Raw genomic sequence first — 6,139 nt, forward strand, 5'->3', positions numbered from 1 at the left:
CTTTTTCACCTCCTGACCTCTTGCCTCTTTCTTTCATACATCACCCACTCATTTGCATTTTTTCCCTGCAAAAATCGTCCAAATGCCTCTCTCCTCTCTTTCACTAATAATCTTACTTCTTCATCCCACCACTCACTACCCTTTCTAATCAACCCACCTCCCACGCTTCTCATGCCACAAGCATCTTTTGCGCAAGCCATCACTGCTTCCTTAAATACATCCCATTCCTCCCCCACTCCCCTTACCTGCTTTGTTCACACCTTTTTCCATTCTGTACTCAGTCTCTCCTGGTACTTCCTCACACAAGTTTCCTTCCCAAGCTCACTTACTCTCACCACTCTCTTCACCCCAACATTCTCCCTTCTTTTCTGAAAACCCCTACAAATAACTCACCTTCGCCTCCACAAGATAATGATCCCTCCAGTCGCACCTCTCATCACATTAACATCCAAAAGTCTCTCTTTTGCGCGCCTGTCAATTAACACGTAATCCAATAACGTTCTCTGGCCATTTCTCCTACTTACATACGTATACTTATGTATATCTCTCTTTTTAAACCAGGTATTCCCAATCATCAGTCCTTTTTCAGCACATAAATCTACAAGCTCTTCATTTCCATTTACAACACTGAACACCCCATGTATACCAATTATTCCCTCAACTGCCACATTACTCACCTTTGCATTCAAATCACCCATCACTATAACCCGGTCTTGGGCATCAAAACCATTAACACACTCATTCAGCTGCTCCCAAAACACTTGCCTCTCATGATCTTTCTTCTCATGCCCAGGTGCATATGTACCAATAATCACCCATCTTTCTCCATCAGCTTTCAGTTTTACCCATATCAATCTAGAATTTACTTTCTTACACTCTATTACATACTCCCACAACTCCTGTTTCAGGAGTAGTGCTACTCCTTCCCTTGCTCTTGTCCTCTCACTAACCCCTGACTGTACTCCCAAGACATTCCCAAACCACTCTTCCCCTTTTCCCTTGAGCTTCGTTTCACTCAGAGCCAAAACATCCAGGTTCCTTTCCTCAAACATACTACCTGTCTCTCCTTTGGTTACATCTTAGTTACATCCACACACATTTAGACACCCCAATCTGAGCCTTCGAGATGGATGAGCACTCCCCGCGTGACTCCTTCTGTTTCCCCTTTTAGAAAGTTAAAATACAAGGAGGGGAGGGTTTCTGGCCCCCCGCTCCCGTCCCCTTTAGTCGCCTTCTACGACACGTGAGGAATACGTGGGAAGTATTCTTTCTCCCCTATCCCCAGGGATATATATATATATATATATATATATATATATATATATATATATATATATATATATATATATATATATATGTGTGTGTGTGTGTGTGTGTGTGTGTGTGTGTGGAGTGAAAAAGATTTTGAGTGATCGGGGCCTGAACATGCAGGAGGGTCAAAGGCGGGCAAGGAATAGAGTGAATTGGATCAGTGTGGTATACCGGGGTCGACGTGCTGTCAATGGATTGAATCAGGGCATGTGAAGCGTCTGGGGTAAACCATGGAAAGTTCTGTGGGGCCTGGATGTGGAAAGGGAGCTGTGGTTTCTGGCATTATTGCATGACAGCTAGAGACTGAGTGTGAACGAATGGGGCCTTTGTTGTCTTTTCCTAGCGCTACCTCGCACACATGTGGGGGCAGGGGGATGTTATTCCATGTGTGGCGAGGTAGCGATAGGAATGAATAAAGGCGGACTTTGAATTGTGTGCATGTGCATATATGTATGTGTCTGTGTATGTATATATATGTGTACATTGAGATGTATGGGTATGTATATTTGCGTGTGTGGACGTGTATATATATATATATATATATATATATATATATATATATATATATATATATATATATATATATATATATATATATATAGGGTGCGTAAGACAAGGGAGCAAATGGGGACTTCAGTGAAGGGCGTAAATGGGGAGGTGATAACAAGTAGCGGTGATGTGAGAAGGAGATGGAATGAGTATTTTGAAGGTTTGTTGAATGTGTCTGATGACAGAGTGGCAGATATAGGGTGTTTTGGTCGAGGTGGTGTGCAAAGTGAGAGGGTTAGGGAAAATGATTTGGTAAACAGAGAAGAGGTAGTAAAAGCTTTGCGGAAGATGAAAGCCGGCAAGGCAGCAGGTTTGGATGGTATTGCAGTGGAATTTATTAAGAAAGGGGGTGACTGTATTGTTGACTGGTTGGTAAGGTTATTTAATGTATGTATGACTCATGGTGAGGTGCCTGAGGATTGGCGGAATGCGTGCATAGTGCCATTGTACAAAGGCAAAGGGGATAAGAGCGAGTGCTCAAATTACAGAGGTATAAGTTTGTTGAGTATTCCTGGTAAATTATATGGGAGGGTATTGATTGAGAGGGTGAAGGCATGTACAGAGCATCAGATTGGGGAAGAGCAGTGCGGTTTCAGAAGTGGTAGAGGATGTGTGGATCAGGTGTTTGCTTTGAAGAATGTATGTGAGAAATACTTAGAAAAGCAAATGGATTTGTATGTAGCATTTATGGATCTGGAGAAGGCATATGATAGAGTTGATAGAGATGCTCTGTGGAAGGTATTAAGAATATATGGTGTGGGAGGCAAGTTGTTAGAAGCAGTGAAAAGTTTTTATCGAGGATGTAAGGCATGTGTACGTGTAGGAAGAGAGGAAAGTGATTGGTTCTCAGTGAATGTAGGTTTGCGGCAGGGGTGTGTGATGTCTCCATGGTTGTTTAATTTGTTTATGGATGGGGTTGTAAGGGAGGTAAATGCAAGAGTCCTGGAAAGAGGGGCAAGTATGAAGTCTGTTGGGGATGAGAGAGCTTGGGAAGTGAGTCAGTTGTTGTTCGCTGATGATACAGCGCTGGTGGCTGATTCATGTGAGAAACTGCAGAAGCTGGTGACTGAGTTTGGTAAAGTGTGTGGAAGAAGAAAGTTGAGAGTAAATGTGAATAAGAGCAAGGTTATTAGGTACAGTAGGGGTGAGGGTCAAGTCAATTGGGAGGTGAGTTTGAATGGAGAAAAACTGGAGGAAGTGAAGTGTTTTAGATATCTGGGAGTGGATCTGTCAGCGGATGGAACCATGGAAGCGGAAGTGGATCATAGGGTGGGGGAGGGGGCGAAAATTTTGGGAGCCTTGAAAAATGTGTGGAAGTCGAGAACACTATCTCGGAAAGCAAAAATGGGTATGTTTGAGGGAATAGTGGTTCCAACAATGTTGTATGGTTGCGAGGCGTGGGCTATGGATAGAGATGTGCGCAGGAGGATGGATGTGCTGGAAATGAGATGTTTGAGGAAAATGTGTGGTGTGAGGTGGTTTGATCGAGTAAGTAACGTAAGGGTAAGAGAGATGTGTGGAAATAAAAAGAGCGTGGTTGAGAGAGCAGAAGAGGGTGTTTTGAAATGGTTTGGGCACATGGAGAGAATGAGTGAGGAGAGATTGACCAAGAGGATATATGTGTCGGAGGTGGAGGGAACGAGGAGAAGAGGGAGACCAAATTGGAGGTGGAAAGATGGAGTGAAAAAGATTTTGTGTGATCGGGGCCTGAACATGCAGGAGGGTGAAAGGAGGGCAAGAAATAGAGTGAATTGGAGTCATGTGGTATACAGGGGTTGACGTGCTGTCAGTGGATTGAAGCAAGGCATGTGAAGCGTCTGGGGTAAACCATGGAAAGCTGTGTAGGTATGTATATTTGCGTGTGTGGACGTGTGTATGTACATGTGTATGGTGGGGGGGGGGGGGTTGGGCCATTTCTTTCGTCTGTTTCCTTGCGCTACCTCGCAAACGCGGGAGACAGCGACAAAGTATAAAAAAAAAAAAAAAAAAATATCCCTGGGGATAGGGGAGAAAGAATACTTCCCACGTATTCCCTGCGTGTCGTAGAAGGCGACTAAAAGGGGAGGGAGCGGGGGGCTGGAAATCCTCCCCTCTCGTTTTTTTTTTTTTTTTTTTTTAATTTTCCAAAAGAAGGAACAGAAAATTGGGCCAGGTGAGGGTATTCCCTCAAGGCCCAGTCCTCTGTTCTTAACGCTACCTCGCTAATGCGGGAAATGGCGAATAGTTTGAAAGAAAAGAAATATATATATATATATATATATATATATATATATATATATATATATATATATATATATATATATATATATATATATATATATATATATTTTTCATACTATTCGCCATTTCCCGCATTAGCGAGGTAGCGTTAAGAACAGAGGACTGGGCCTTTGAGGGAATATCCTCATATGGCCCCCTTCTCTGTTCCTTCTTTTGGAAAATTTAAAAAAAAATGAGAGGGGATTATATATATATATATATATATATATATATATATATATATATATATATATATATATATATATATATATATATATATATATATATATATATTGCTACCTCGCTAACGCGGGAAATGGCGAATAGTATGAAAGAAAGAAAAAAAAAAAAAAAATATATATATATATATATATATATATATATATATATATATATATATATATATATTATGCTACTGTGGTCACGTATAAAAGTCCACATCAGAGCCGGGCCTTAATTGAAACAGGAAATTAAGGAAAGGGGGAAAAATTACTAGGGAAAGTATTTACGAATTCTGGAGGAAGTTTAAAATCTCTTAATATGCACCAGGTCATAGTTATTGGGAAAGACATGAGAAGGTAGAGAACTTCAAACCCTCGAGATGCATGGAAAGAAATGGTTATCAAAACGGCCCAGCCTTTAGTTGCCGGTGGCCACACATTAATCATGTGACGCACATATGGGGGCACACAAGTAGCCAGATCTCGAGAACAAAAACCGAAGTAACACCGGAAGAGGGAAAGTGAACCAATATTGCGGCATAGGGTAAGCAGGTCAAGTTTTGAAGTTAGCTTGGTTACAGTTTATAAGTCGGACCGCTTTCGACTCAACTCTGTCGAGTAAGTATGCAGGGCTAGCACCACCCCAGATGTGACAGCAGTACTCCATACAAGGACGAGTTTGTACTTTGTATAAAGAGCAACTGGTCAGAAGAATTGCGATATTTAAACAGGATGCCGTTTCTTGGAGGCAGACTTAACTATTTCCGTAAAGTAAGGTTTTCACGGTAAAGTGGATGCTACAATAATTGCAAGTATGTTACCTGAGACATCAGGTGGAATTGCATAACCGTCGAAGGAAAGAGGAAGGTTGCGAGGCATTTTCGGTGGAGAGAGGGGCAGAAACTGAGTCTTGGAGGTATCAAACTTAACCAAATTACGTCTAACCCACCGAGATACCCTGTTCAAGTCAGAGTTTATTGACAAAGTTGTGTCTAGATGAGATGCAAATCAAGTGAAAGAAGGAGCAGAATTAAAGGATGTGGAGGAATGAATTGTGGAGTCGTCAGTGTAAGAGTGCATTTGGTTATATGTGGAAGAATGGACATTGTTGGTATAAAGGAATAAAAAGTGTAGGTGACAGGACGGAACCTTGAGAGACCGCTGTTGATGAAAAAAGGGGAAAGCCTCAGAGATAGATCGGCCGGAGAGGAAACTAGATATGAGGGAGGAAAGGAAAGGAAGGAAACCGAAAGAGGTTTGGTTAGAGATGAGACCCCGATACCTCATCCTGTCAGAATCTTTGGATATGTCAAGGGAAGCTACAAAGATTTCCCCCAAATCTTTCGGGGGACATTAGTAAGGAAAGAATATATCAGTGACTCCCGCCTTACGGAAGCCATACTGATGATGAGAAAAGTCTGAGATTCAAGATATCTGAGGACATGGGAGTTAAGGAGGAATTCAAAGACTGGAAACGGTAGATCTATGTCAAAGCAACAGAGCGATAGTTAGAAAGGTCACCCTTCTTAGGGATAGATTGTACCAACGCATGCTTCCAAGAAGGGAAAGTTCTGGATTTTAAACTGAAGTGGAATAAACGAGCAAGCAATGGTGCAAGTTTAGAGGCTTACTCTTTCAATACACGGGGATTGATGCCATCGGGTCCATAGGCTTTACTTGTGTTCAGAGGGAGAAACGCTGTTTGGACAGTTCGAAAAAAGATTACAGTACACAGGATTAGTAAGAGGACCATCAGGGGGTGAAGAAATGTTCGAGTTATCTAAGTTGGAGTTAGAGGA

This window comes from Panulirus ornatus, chromosome 10, assembly GCF_036320965.1.
Source record: "Panulirus ornatus isolate Po-2019 chromosome 10, ASM3632096v1, whole genome shotgun sequence".
Taxonomy (NCBI): Eukaryota; Metazoa; Arthropoda; class Malacostraca; order Decapoda; family Palinuridae; genus Panulirus; species Panulirus ornatus.